Below are 15,174 nucleotides of genomic sequence, written 5' to 3' on the forward strand. Positions count from 1 at the left end.
GATCTAGCTGCCATCGGTGCCACCACGACACCAAACAGCGTCTCCCTCCTGCGCGAGTCCATCTCCGCTCATCGAGTGCCGAGTCTCCACTGCGTCACGCCGCCGCTCCTCCTCTTGTCCCCTCCAACCAGCACTTGCTCCAAAACGATGCCCCAGGAGGGAGAACGACACCGAAGGCACCGTCATTGTTCGATCCGGTATACCCAGATCTAGGGTTTCCCCCGGAACTTCTCGATCAGGTTGACGTGACCTGCAATGACGAGGCCTCGAGAAGGGAACGATGTCCGAGACGCCGCCATCGTCCGCCAAGACCGCAGTCAGGCGCGATTTTCACCGGAAGCCACGTCTACCCGACCTTGCGGCTGGCTGGAACCGAGCGGAACCTCGCCACGAAGACGTACATCGCCGTCGGTACTCCGGCAGAGATCCGGCATCTCCTCACCGGCACCTCCGCGCGCCACTGGTCGTGAAAGGCCTCCCCGCGATGGATCCAATCGGGGCGTTGGATCCACAGTCACCGGCGCCACCATCCCGACCAGAACAGCCCACCCCGCCGGATGGGGCACGACCACCGCCGCTGTCCATTCAGGGCCACCGCTCTGTCGGCTATGGTGCTTGGGCTACCGCCGCACGGCCTGGGGTCGCCGCCCCAGTCGCCGCCTTCGGATTGCATGAGAGGAGCCACCCATACCGCCTCAGATGAGATCCCCATCGCGGCCACCCGCCCAGATGCCTTCGGCACCGGGCCCGCCGCACCGCGGCCCACGCTGGCGGCAGCGGCAGCAGGAGGAGGCGTTGGAGGGTGCTGGCGGAGCTAGGGTCTCGGGGCCCCTGGCGTCGCCCAGGGGGAGGCGACGCAAGGGGGAGGGGGATTTTTCTTGTATGATGTTGTGTCGTTTAGATAGGATAGTAGAATTACGATGTTATTGCTTGTGCTTCTTAAAATAATGTCGTGCTAATTTAAGCTGGCTCGTGACATCTTGTGCTAATGCCTTCTCTGCTGTTTGTAATTTCTCCGCCAGCTCGCACTAACATTCAACATGAACACCCTGTTGGGGTCGTCACCTGGTGGAGTGAGCATCGGCCTGGCCAGGGCTTGGCCGGGGATTGGGGAGCGGGTCTGTTTGAATAGAGGGGGGATTTTTTTAGGGGTAAAACAACGATTTATTCATCAAATACCACTGTTGGCCCGACCCTTTCTCCCGTGCGGCCACGCCGGGTCGCACCGGGGCAGCCCCTGCCGGACGGCTCGAGGCGTCCTCCACACCAAGCTCCTCCCCTCCCGCCGCCGTTGCCGGAGGCGTCGCCAGGCAAAGCCCGTGTGGCGTGGCAGCAGCGGTGGATCTCCTCGACCATAGATCGGAACGAGGCGGCGGCGTTCCGCACTGTCCGTACAACGGCAGTGTCGCGGGGACGCGGCGGCCAGGATCTGCAACTGCGATGGCGGACGGTCAAGGGCAGCGCGTGGCAGCGGCGGTGGACGCGACCGATCTAGGTCGTTCAGATGGGCAACCACCTAGGTTGTTGTACCGGCTGCATCTCAACATCTCCGATGTCAGTTTGCGGGTTCTTGTGCTAGTCCCACAGCACGAGGAAGCCGGGGTCTCCGGCCCCGAGTGTGGCGGTGGTGGCCTCCTCCTCCGCCGGAGGTGGGCGGCTGGCTGGTTGTGCGCGGCGGCGGCCCTCGGCAAGCGGTGGCGGGCGTTGGGCTCTCGGCGGCGCTCCGGCGCGTGCAGGCGGCAGTGGTCCCTGTGCGCAGTCGGCGGCTCCGTCTCTGACCCAGACGGCGCGGGGGATGGCGGCGGCCCGGCGTTGCCGGCGATCTGGATGCCGTGGTGCCGGCGGCTCGCTGATTTGCCGGTGCTTTAGGGTTCTGCCTGGTGGTAACGGCGGCCCGTGCACGAGAGTTGGATCCCTTTGAACTGATCTGGGTGAAAACTTGCCTTCGGCGTCTGCTAAGGCCATCGGTGGAGGCGCTATCTGCGTCGTTCCCTTCTTGAAGGCATCGCCGTGGAGAAGTTCAAGGCCACTCTTGTTGGGGATCGTAGCAGAATTTAAAATTTTCTACGCATCACCAAGATCAATCTATGGAGTATTCTAGCAACGAGGGGAATAGGAGTGCATCTACATACCCGTGTAGATCGCGAGCGGAAGCGTTCAAGTGAACGGGGTTGATGGAGTCGTACTCGTCGTGATCCAAATCATCGATGATCCTAGCGCCGAACGGACGGCACCTCCGCGTTCAACACATGTACGGTTGGGGAAGACATCTCCTCCTTCTTGATCCAGCAAGGGGGAAGGAGAGGTTGATGGACATCCAGCAGCACGACGGCGTGGTGGTGGATGCAGCAGGATCCCGGCAGGGCTTCGCCAAGCACGAACGAGAGGGAGAGGTGTTACTACAATTCTTCCTTAAGAAAGCCGTTAAGGAATGCCGTTTTGACGTCCATTTGCCATATCTCATAATCATAGAATGCGGCAATTGCTAACAAGATTCGGACGGACTTCAGCTTCGCTATGGGTGAGAAAGTCTCATCGTAGTCAACCCCTTGAACTTGTCGATAACCCTTAGCGACAAGTCGAGCCTTGTAGATGGTCACATTACCATCTGCGTCTGTCTTCTTCTTAAAGATCCATTTATTTTCTATGGCTCGCCGATCATCGAGCAAGTCAGTCAAAGTCCATACTTCGTTTTCATACATGGATCCTATCTCGGATTTCATGGCTTCTAGCCATTTGTCGGAATCTGGGCCCGCCATCGCTTCTTCATAGTTCGAAGGTTCACCGTTGTCTAACAACATGATTTCCAGGACGGGTTTGCCGTACCACTCTGGTGCGGAACGTGTCCTTATGGCCCTACGAAAGTTCAGTAGGAGCTTGATCCGAAGTATCTTGATCATCATCATTAACTTCCTCGCTAATCGGTGCAGGCACCACAGGAACATTTTCCTGCGCTGCGCCACTCTCCGGTTCAAGAGGTAATACTTCATCAAGTTCTACTTTTCTCCCACTTATTTCTTTCGAGAGAAACTCTTTATCTAGAAAGGATCCATTCTTGGCAACAAAGATCTTGCCTTCGGATCTGAGGTAGAAGGTATACCCAATGGTTTCCTTAGGGTATCCTATGAAGACGCATTTTTCCGACTTGGGTTCGAGATTTTCAGGTTGAACTTTCTTGTAATAAGCATCGCATCCCCAAACTTTTAGAAACGACAGCTTAGGTTTCTTCCCAAACCATAATTCATACGGTGTCGTCTCAACGGATTTCGACGGAGCCCTATTTAAAGTGAATGCGGCAGTCTCTAAAGCATAGCCCCAAAATGAGAGCGGTAGATCGGTAAGAGACATCATAGATCGCACCATATCCAATAGAGTGCGATTACGACGTTCGGACACACCATTTCGCTGAGGTGTTCCAGGCGCCGTGAGTTGTGAAACGATTCCACATTTCCTTAAGTGCGTACCAAATTCGTGACTTAAATATTCTTCCCCACGATCTGATCGTAAGAATTTTATCTTTCGGTCACGTTGATTCTCAACCTCACTCTGAAATTCCTTAAACTTTTCAAAGGTCTTAGACTTGTGCTTCATTAAGTAGACATACCCATATCTACTCAAGTCATCAGTGAAAGTGAGAACATAACAATACCCACTGCGAGCCTCAACACTCATTGGACCGTACACATCAGTATGTATGATTTCCAATAAGTTGGTTGCTCGCTCCATTGTTCCGGAGAACGGAGTCTTGGTTATTTTCCCCATGAGGCATGGTTCGCACGTGTCAAATGATTCGTAATCAAGAGACTCCAAAAGTCCATCTGCATGGAGCTTCTTCATGCGTTTGACACCTATGTGACCAAGGCGGCAGTGCCACAAGTATGTGGGACTATCATTATCAAACTTACATCTTTTGGTATTCACACTATGAACATGTGTAACATTACGCTCGAGATTCATTAAGAATAAACCATTCACCAGCGGGCATGACCATAAAACATATCTCTCATATAAATAGAACAACCATGATTCTCGGATTTAAATGAGTAGCCATCTCGAATTAAACGAGATCCTGATACAATATTCATGCTCAAAGCTGGAATTAAATAACAAGTATTGAGGTTTAAAACTAATCCCGTAGGTAAATGTAGAGGTAGCGTGCCGACGGCGATCACATCGACCTTGGAACCATTCCCGACGCGCATCGTCACCTCGTCCTTTGCCAGTCTCCGCTTATTCTGTAGATCCTGCTTTGAGTTACAAATATGAGCAACCACACCGGTATCAAATACCCAGGAGCTACTACGAGTGCTGGTAAGGTATACATCAATAACATGTATATCACATATACCTTTGGTGTTGCCGGCCTTCTTGTCCGCTAAGTATTTGGGGCAGTTCCGCTTCCAGTGACCACTTCCCTTGCAATAAAAGCACTCAGTCTCAGGCTTGGGTCATTCTTTGGCTTCTTCCCGGTAACTGGCTTACTGGGCGCGGCAACTCCCTTGCCGTCCTTCTTGAAGTTCTTCTTACCCTTGCCTTTCTTGAACTTAGTGGTTTTATTCACCATCAACACTTGATGTTCCTTTTTGATCTCCACCTCTGCTGATTTCAGCATTGAATATACTTCAGGAATGGTCTTTTCCATCCCCTGCATATTGAAGTTCATCACAAAGCTCTTGTAGCTCGGTGGAAGCGACTGAAGGATCCTGTCAATGACCGCGTCATCCAGGAGATTAACTCCCAGCTGAGTCAAGCGGTTGTGCAACCCAGACATTTTGAGTATGTGCTCACTGACAGAATTATTTTCCTCCATCTTACAATTGAAGAACTTGTCGCAGACTTCATATCTCTCAACCCGGGCATGAGCTTGGAAAACCATTTTCAGCTCTTCGAACATCGCATATATCCGTGTTGCTCAAAACGCTTTTGGAGCCCCGGTTCTAAGCTGTAAAGCATGCCGCACTGAATGAGGGAGTAATCATCAGCACGCTGCTGCCAAGCGTTCATAACGTCTTGGTTCTCTGGGATGGGTGTGTCACCTAGCGGTGCTTCTAGAACATAATCTTTCTTGCCAGCTATGAGGATGATCCTCAGGTTCTGGACCCAGTCCGTATAGTTGTTGCCATCATCTTTTAGCTTGGTTTTTTCTAGGAACGCGTTGAAGTTGAGGGCAACATTAGCGTGGGCCATTTGATCTACAAGACACATTGTAAAGATTTTAGACTAAGTTCATGATAATTAAGTTCATCTAATCAAATTATTCAATGAACTCCCACTCAGATAGACATCCCTCTAGTCATCTAAGTGAAACATGATCTGAGTCAACTAGGCCGTGTCCGATCATCACGTGAGACGGACTAGTCAACATCGGTGAACATCTCCATGTTGATCGTATCTTCTATACGACTCATGCTCGACCTTTTGGTCTTCTGTGTTACGAGGCCATGTCTGTACATGCTAGGCTCGTCAAGTTAACCTAAGTGTATTGCGTGTGTAAATCTGGCTTACACCCGTTGTATTCGAACGTTAGAATCTATCACACCCGATCACCACATGGTGCTTCGAAACAACGAACCTTCGCAACGGTGCACAGTTAGGGGGAACACTTTCTTGAAATTAATGCGAGGGATCATCTTATTTAACCTACCGTCGTTCTAAGAAAATAAGATGTAAAACATGATAAACATCACATGGAATCAAATAGTGACATGATATAGCCAATATCATTTTGCTCCTTTGATCTCCATCTTCGGGGCGCCATGATCATCGTCGTCACCGGCATGACACCATGATCTCCATCATCGTGTCTTCATGAAGTTGTCTCGTCATCTATTACTTCTACTACTATGGCTAACGGTTTAGCAATAAAGTAAAGTAATTACATGACGTTACAAGTTGACACGCAGGTCATAAATAAATTAAGACAACTCCTATGGCTCATGCCGGTTGTCATACTCATCGACATACAAGTCGTGATTCCTATTACAAGAACATGATCAATCTCATACATCACATATATCATTCATCACATCCTTTTTGGCCATATCACATCACACGGCACATGCTGCAAAAACAAGTTAGACGTCCTCTAATTGTTGTTGTAAATTTTTACGCGGCTGCTATAGGTTTCTTAGCAAGAACGTTTCTTACCTACGCCAAAACCACAACGTGATATGCCAATTTCTATTTACCCTTCATAAGGACCCTTTTCATCGAATCCGATCCGACTAAAGTGGGAGAGACAGACACCCGCCAGCCACCTTATGCAACTAGTGCATGTCGGTCGGTGGAACCAGTCTCACGTAAGTGTACGTGTAAGGTCGGTCCGGGCCGCTTCATCCCACGATGCCGCCGAATCAAGATAAGACTAGTAACGGCAAGTAAATTGACAATATCGACGCCCACAACTGCTTTGTGTTCTACTCGTGCATAGAAACTACGCATAGACCTAGCTCATGATGCCACTGTTGGGGATCGTAGCAGAAATTTAAAATTTTCTACGCATCACCAAGATCAATCTATGGAGTATTCTAGCAACGAGGGGAATAAGAGTGCATCTACATACCCTTGTAGATCGCGAGCGGAAGCGTTCAAGTGAACGGGGTTGATGGAGTCGTACTCGTCGTGGATCCAAATCACCGATGATCCTAGCGCCGAACAGATGGCACCTCCGCGTTCAACACACATACGGTTTGGGAAGACGTCTCCTCCTTCTTGATTCAGCAAGGGGGAAGCAGATCCAGCAACACGACGGCGTGGTGGTGGATGCAGTAGGGTCTCGGCAGGGCTTCGCCAAGCACCAACGAGAGGGAGAGGTGTTACGGGAGGGAGAGGGAGGTGCCAGGGGCTGGGGTGCGCAGCCCTCCCTCCCCTCCTCTTTATATAGGGGCCCTGGGGGGCGCCGGCCCCTCTAGATCCCATCTAGAGGGGGGCGGCGGCCAAGGGGGGTGGCTTGCCCCCCAAGCCAAGTGGGGCGCCCCCACCCTAGGGTTTCCCAACCCTAGGCGCAGGGGAGGCCCAAGGGGGGGCACACCAGCCCACCAGGGGCTGGTTCCCCTCCCACTTGAGCCCATGGGGCCCTCCGGGATAGGTGGCCCCACCCGGTGGACCCCCGGGACCCTTCCGGTGGTCCCGATACAATACCGGTGACCCCCGAAACTTTCCCGATGGTCGAAACTGGACTTCCTATATACAAATCTTTACCTCCGGACCATTCCGGAACTCCTCGTAACGTCCGGGATCTCATCTGAGACTCCGAACAACTTTCGGGTTACTGCATACTAATATCTCTACAACCCTAGCGTCACCGAACCTTAAGTGTGTAGACCCTACGGGTTCGGGAGACATGCAGACATGACTGAGACGACTCTCCGATCAATAACCAACAGCGGGATCTGGATACCCATGTTGGCTCCCACATGCTCCACGATGATCTCATCGGATGAACCACGATGTCGAGGATTCAATTAACCCTGTATACAATTCCCTTTGTCAATCGGTACGTTACTTGCCAGAGATTCGATCGTCGGTATCCCAATACCTCGTTCAATCTCATTACCGGCAAGTCACTTTACTCATACCGTAATGCATGATCCCGTGATCAACCACTTGGTCACATTGCGATCATTATGATGATGCATTACCGAGTGGGCCCAGAGATACCTCTCCGTCATACGGAGTGACAAATCCCAGTCTCGATTTGTGCCAACCCAACAGACACTTTAGGAGATACCCGTAGTGCATCTTTATAGTCACCCAGTTACGTTGTGACATTTGGCACACCCAAAGCACTCCTACGGTATCCGGGAGTTGCACAATCTCATGGTCTAAGGAAATGATACTTGACATTGGAAAAGCTCTAGCAAACGAACTACACGATCTTTTGTGCTATGCTTAAGATTGGGTCTTATCCATCACATCATTCTCCTAATGATGTGATCCCGTTATCAATGACATCCAATGTCCATAGTCAGGAAACCATGACTATCTGTTGATCAACGAGCTAGTCAACTAGAGGCTCACTTGGGACATGTTGTGGTCTATGTATTCACACATGTATTACGATTTCCGGATAACACAATTATAGCATGAATAATAGACAATTGTCATGCAAAATTCGAATCTGAGTCCGAGCTCATCTGCACCTGCGCAAAAAAATCAAAATAAATACTAAAAAAATTCAAAAAATTCCAAAAAAAATTGGGTGGTAGACAATTTAATGCGTGAGGTACGCTCCAATATTCATTATATAACCTCTCAGGCCCTTAGAAAAGTATCTCTGTTAACTCGATTTCTTTCTGCTGATTCTTATAGAGCTTCTGCAGGAGGGCGTCACCTGCGGCATCACTTGCATCGACCTCTCACCGATCACCGTCCCAAGGATGCATGACAGACTGGCGGAGCAGGGCACCAGTGATTGTTTCACCAATTTGATTGACTCATTGTTCCCTTCCTCTGTCCACGCAACGTTGCCCATTGTTGCTAAGTTGTTAATTCATCAGGCCCATTATTGCGGCTACATAGTCTGTTCATCTTGCCTGCCTTCTTAGGAGAAACCAATTTACTGAAATTAATTATTCTTTATTTACATTTTATTTGTTTCTTCCTGCTACTTGTATAATTTGCGTCGAAAATATTCTGACTACTTGCATGAATTTAGACCCTACTTGCACAGTTGCTTGCATTTTGTGTTGAGAAACATCTGCTACTTAAATGTACATAATACTTGCAAGTTTTATTTGTTGACTGTGCCATGATAGCTTTAGGCCTTTAGTTGTACAAAACTGCCAAAGTAGGTGACAACCACCTGCAGCTCAATCCTTGTTTAACTCGACAGACAAGCTAAAGTAAATGCGGAGCCAAGATAAATTGTTGTAAGCCTTTTATTGACTAGGAACGAGGGGTTGTAGGAAGGAACACTGCACTATGAGTATGCCCTTTGTTAGCTCTTTGCCCTTTTCTGTAACACTAGCCTATAGAAGGATGAATGTTGTCAAGCTCCGGGCAACAAGTAGGATTATCTCAGTAGTACAGTCAGCACCACTATCTGAGATTGCACATTTACGACCATGGTGGCACACAGAAAAGGAAGCTTGGTCTGAAACAAATTGCCAAATGCTAGGATCAACATTTCTTTTCTAGAGCATCTCCTTTTCGGGAAAGTTGTTGTCGAGAACTCAGTTGCGTGTTCCTTTATTTTCAAGAAACTCTATATAGACCTTGATAGCTTGAATATAATGTTTTAGTATGGTGTATTTGTAAGGTACAATCCATTCATAATTATTGGTAGTAACATGTGTGTACGTGTATATTTAAACATACTGTCGCTAGATCAAAATTTGGACATACATAGATAGCTCCAGATGCAGCCTAAATGTTTTTTTACTCCCCATATAATCACTGTTGTGAATCCTTGTGCGGTTGTGCCTAGATATATCTAAATGCATCTGCTGCTATGTCTCTCAATACTCAATAGCACGGTTTCATGGCGAATCAGTGCCACTGTTATGTGTGTTGATGTTTGAACTGAACCAGCGATTTGTTAGAACTTATATTGTTTATTGTATAGGATGTCAGCTTTCCAAATCATAAGAATATTTGCTTTGCTTTGTTTTTTATATTTGCAGGTTGGCAATTCCGAAGTTATTGCCTTTCTACTTCAAACTGAAATAATTCCTCTTTGTCTTTAATATGGAGATGGGCACTGAACTTTAAAAAACAGTATGAACTCAACCCCTTCTGTAAATCAAATATTTCATTTGCGGGGACGACGTGGGGCTCATGTCGAGCACTTCACCTGCAATGGGTGTGGCCTTCTCCGTCTGCCAAACATGCTACAAGTACGAGCACCATGAGGGAACTGCCTGGAGTGCAAGACCCGCCACAAGATCCTCAGGGGTCAGTCAGCCTCCACCCACGGCCGAAGGCACTTGCAGATGTGAAGAATATCCATGTCCGATTACATCGCCAGAAAGCAAAAACCGAGCCCACACTAATCATCAAGGTAAAAATTGTCCTGTAGACTTTTCTAATATTTCATTTGTATGTTGGTTTGGTAAACTTAGCATGCTGCGAGCTATTTTTAAGAAAGTTCAGTCATACCTGATGCTGCTATGAAAAATACATGTTAGGACTATTTACATGCCTATAATTAGGCCCACCAGTTTGGATGGCAAACAATTGCAGCTGCGAAGAATAGGATATCTTCTCGATCTCAGGGATCAACCCATCTGATCTTTTATTTGATTGGGGTTGCGGTTTTGTTGGGCATATAAGTTTGTGCTGGGTATATGATCATATTTTTGCTGGCACTGATGTATGGCCTTCCTTATGGTTACTTTTTATAAAAATAAATTGTGTCAGTTTTGCCGTCGATGATAGTAATAGTATCAAGTTCATATGGTAAAATAACTGATATGAAATACTACCCTCGGTTTAGATCTATTTCATGAAGGTCTCATATTAACACCTATGAGTGGGAGTTTCATAATATAGAGTTACTTATAAGATTGGATACTATTTTTTGATCTGAAAATATCTATTGCCGATAAGAACGTATTTCACATAATAAATTGCTGGTTCATGCTGGAGCTTGAAATGTATTCCTTTTTTTCTGTAGGGATTTTTGAAACGAGCAGAAGATTAGTAACTTCTACGACATCAAAGATCTGACCTTTTAGAGTATGCACCATATTGATTTACTTATTGATTTATTCACACTATATCAGATTTGTCTTGAACGTGATACTTTATTGACTGTACTGGACACGGGAAGTTAACTGTTTTAATTATATAGGATTAGTCTGCACCAGTTGCTGCATAAGTTCTCATTGATAGCAATTTACATACTTGGGCTACTAGGCCTTTGGTCAGTTTGCAACTGGTATTTTAGACATGTACGAGTATTCTCATGGTATTTCTATATGTTTTAATTTGTACCAGATGGAATTTGCGAATTAGTCTTACAAAGAGAAGAGAAAAGGAAACATTATTCACGAGTTTGCAGGAATACGGAAACTCAAGGTAGTCTGTTAGCATAAGTAAAAAATGTTTTTCATTTTATTTCTTGGTTCGACCAAATTATATTTTATCCGAACGTATGGATGATAGACACAATGGACGTACGTAGTTTCTGGTTAGCACTACTCGGATAACATTTGGTCTTATGCATTTTAGTTAAATATATCCTTTGTGATGAATAATGATTTTTGAGCATACTATCTTCTTTTCATGTGGGGAGATCCCTGATAGAAAAGAAAATTGTGTTTCTGATATGTTATGCCTATTTCTAAGTGCTTCCAATTTCCAACTACTAGGTATGCAGCCTTAGATGAACAACTACCTCTTTATTTGCTTGAGGATGATTTGATTGTGCAATTAAGACTACATAATTCCACTTTTCATTTATATTTATTGGTGAGGGCGAGCTGGCGGCGGCATGGCACACTGGTCCGCATGACCGCGGGTTCGGCCAGGGTGCGAGCCGATCTGGCATGTGCGCTGGCGAAGTAAGGCGTAGAGGTGCTCCGGCCGGCTGGGTGCCTTGGTCTGTGCCGGAGGTGCGAGGTGGGCGTGGATCTGGCACCTAGCATGCATGAGGGAGGACATATGGGCGTTGTGCGTTTCTTCGCGGCGGGAGGTGTGACTGTGCTGCTCTGCAGATTGATGACGTTGTTCTCCTGGTTTCGTGGATCTGCAGCGGGGTAGCCGGTGGTTGCGGCGCCAGAGAATGCTGGGGCAGCGGCCTCGGGCTGATGGCTGCTATGGCAGGGGCTGCTGCACCGGCTCGGGATGGTGATTTGGAGCGATGCACTCAGATCTGACCCTGGCAACCGTGTTGTTTCTATGTCGCATGAGTTGTTGCAGCTGGTCGTCGCATGAGGGCTATGCCGGCTGACGGCAGGGGGGGTGCCCTAGACAATGTGCTTGGCTCTGATGGCCTGGGTATCGTTGCGTGACCAGATTTGCAAGCAAGCTCACCGATAGGAGATCAGGGACTCGGGCGAAAGCTCCGTGACCTTTTTGAGGCATAGTCGTAGACATCTTCCTATCCTTTCACGTGCTTGGATTCTCCGGGTGAGAACCTAAACTCCAGTTTTCTGGAGTGGGTGGCGGCGGTGTTTATGTCGTAACCATCTTCGGAGGCGTTGCCTTGGAGGGCCAGCCTTTGGATGTCGTGTGGGGCTCTTTCGTTTTCAAGGGCGGTGTATGTCGGTGCTGCGGCTCCGGGATCTTCTATTAAGTGTCGAGGCTGCGGCCTCGGGCAGTACTGCGACGACAGCTCCAAGAGGTAGGGCTGCTTGTCGGCATGGCTTAGGTGAGGACCTTGAAGTGCGGGAGCAGCAAGGTTGTCAGCTCCGTCAATGCGCCCCAGTTGGGACTGTTGGACGACATGTTGGGGCAGCGGCCCAGGATGTGGTGCAGCGTTCGTGGTCTATGTGCGGTTGGCCTGAGCAGCGTGAGCTGCGGGTAGCTGTATCGTTCGGCGTAGTGCCAGCCAGGTTGTCGCTCATCCAGGTTGCCGACCGGGAAGAGGTGTAGTGCCGGCCAAGACGAGAACAAGGGGAAGCTGCTTGGTTGTCTGTGTTCATCAAAGGTGCTCTCTCTTTTCCATCTTTCTTTTTATTTACTTAATCCTAGATGGGTGACTACTAATTTCCATGTCTACTGGGAGGAAGAAGGTTGGCGGACGTATCTTTGTGACTATGTCATTCACGTGCTTTGTTTCAACTCATAAAGTGGATCCTTTTTAAGCTCTTTCAAATCATAAGACATAATTTTCAGTTGATTTTTTTCTTCTAATTCCCAGTTTATTGCTTCACATAGACTATTACATATTTATGCTAGCAATTCGAAGCTTTGTCCCAAGGGCAAGCATACTGTTGAAAAAATAAATACATGTATGACAGATCAGCCAACAACTTGTTGATCTGTGATTCTTTGAACTTGATGCTTATAACTGTCTATAAGTCAGTATTGTTCAGAGCCAAAGATAAGTAACAATCTATTTGGTTAAGTTGAACACTTCCAGATCAGGAGTAGTAGAAATTCTTAAGGGCGTTGGGATATTGAACTGCAGGTACTAATGCGTGTGTAGTTCATGTCAATCCATCCTATTATTTCATCATTGTAGGCATACTGCTCATCTCCTTTTAATACTAATTCTCTTAATTCTTTTCTGATTTTTGTGGAGTTTTGCAGATAGCTTCGGCAGGTTTGTTAGGCTAATATAAAGTAGGGACCTTTGCTACATAATGATACAAATATGATACTGAAGGTTGTTTTGCAACTAGCAAGGTATTTTGTTTACAAGCTGATTGTCAACTTTCTTAGAAAGATACATGGTTGTTGTGTCCTATCAGACAATATTAAACTTTTGCTATGATATTTCCTTATGCAGTTTCAAGATCAGAATTGTTTCTTTCATGCAGAGTTTCTGCTGCTATTTGTTAAATCTTAAAGAAACGTCTGTTCCTTAGGTTTACAAGCCCCCTTGTTCAAATATGAAAATGATTTATTTGCAAACTTCAATGCAAAATGGTTAGTCAGTCTCGAACAACTGCATCTATATATACTTTCTAGCTATGCTATTGATGCCACATCCAGATTACACTTTTCTTCTCTTTCTTTTCTTGGGAGTAGAAAGGTCTCACTCAAGGATCAAGCAAATGCAGTTCTAATGCTTGTGTCGTCTAATTCAAAGCATGAGGACTTTAAATGTTCATGAAATATTTCTCCTCTTAAATCTAAAAAACTAATATACATAGAAGCATGAAAATTAGATTTACTTGATTTATTGGATTCTATTTGTTGCATAATTTATTGCATATTAGACATAACGATGCCAATCTATTATATACAGTATCTTTGAACTAGGTTAGAAGTTGGCATTTCTGTCATGCGAGCTTCAGAGAAGGATTAATCTGATTGTCCTTCGATGTTCTAGAGTTTAGTTTGTTGGTTGCTTCAGTTACGGTGGTGTTATTTGGAATAATAATGTCTTCAGGTGCTTGTAACATCGGTAGAATGGTGGAATTCTAGCAGTCATTAGTTTCAGTTTGTGTATAAGAAATACCATCAACCTATTATTAGTGAGCTGTATTGTTTTTCTCTGTGTTTACACCTCTCTTGCTCCAAGCCTGGTGATTCAATTCTAACAGAGGAGCTTGCTACAGCCATCCAGGGGGCCAGGGCGATTAGATGCCCATCACTCACGGTGGCAAGAAGTTCCGTGTCGAGTTGATGAACCAGCACCAGCTGGGAGCCCGGATGAAGAAGGCTGTCCCCGCGAAGAAAAAGGACAAGTGATGAGATGTTTTTGACAGCTAATGGATGATGTTATCTTAGTCTGTGAATTTTTGTTTTGGTCGATTTAGAAACCTTGTTTGATGTCTGAAGATCCCTTTTTGCCCACTGTTCAAACCATCTCTTCATTTTTGTGTAAATGGTAACAATACACTTCAAACAATTAAGTTGTCATCCCAAAAAATATTTTGTAAAAGGATGTAGTTATCGCCTCAATAATCCTTAATCGTCACGTAGATTGCATTTTCATTTAATTATTTTTAAGAATAGCGTAGATAGTTTTCTTTAGAATTACAAATATTTGATATAGTGTATGTTAATTGAGACATGCGTTGCACGTGTTACTTAATGCATCAATCATTTTCAATTAGGACGGGAGTCTGAAAAATGTTGTAAGGTTATCGCCATTTTTTTTAACTACAGAAGTCTGAAGATTAGAAGCATGATCTTTTATTTTTCATGTTGCTCTACCTCTGTAGTGTCAAATCGTATGAACTTTTATCACATATGCTAATTTATCCTTGATGGCAAATAATCCGAACAAAATATTTGGAAGTAATGGAGGCCTAGCCAGAGTAAGGGGGAAAATTGTGGGAGTGGACGCACATCATGTAGGCAAGATGGCAGAGTTTGTGGTCGTACTGGCCATGAGTGGGCATAAACGAGTTTACACTAATTACTTTACATTAATGTTGTTGTTTGCAGACTTGAAAGGAGAAAATATCGGCAAAAGGTCCCTAAAAATTCATAGTGTGGGTGTAGAAGGTTTGGGGATTTTGAGCCGGATGGGCCATTGATGGTTGCGGTTAGCTTGGATAGGAAAGTTAGAGATGGTAAGTGAAGAGGAGCAGGAGAACGAAGACGAAGAAGAAT

The 15,174-nt window shown here is 46.3% G+C and overlaps 2 long non-coding RNA genes across 2 annotated transcripts; both read left to right on the top strand.

Moving 5' to 3' along the window:
* Positions 1 to 9,591: 9,591 nt before the first annotated feature.
* LOC125527488 lies at positions 9,592 to 13,312 on the top strand. Its single transcript, XR_007292129.1, has 3 exons — positions 9,592 to 10,000; positions 10,616 to 13,075; positions 13,198 to 13,312. It is a non-coding gene; the product is annotated as an uncharacterized LOC125527488 (long non-coding RNA).
* Positions 13,313 to 13,399: 87 nt separating this feature from the next.
* Positions 13,400 to 14,517, top strand: LOC125527489. Its single transcript, XR_007292130.1, has 2 exons — positions 13,400 to 13,536; positions 14,172 to 14,517. It is a non-coding gene; the product is annotated as an uncharacterized LOC125527489 (long non-coding RNA).
* Positions 14,518 to 15,174: the final 657 nt, after the last annotated feature.

This window comes from Triticum urartu, unplaced genomic scaffold (genome assembly GCF_003073215.2).
Source record: "Triticum urartu cultivar G1812 unplaced genomic scaffold, Tu2.1 TuUngrouped_contig_4082, whole genome shotgun sequence".
Lineage (NCBI taxonomy): Eukaryota > Viridiplantae > Streptophyta > Magnoliopsida > Poales > Poaceae > Triticum > Triticum urartu.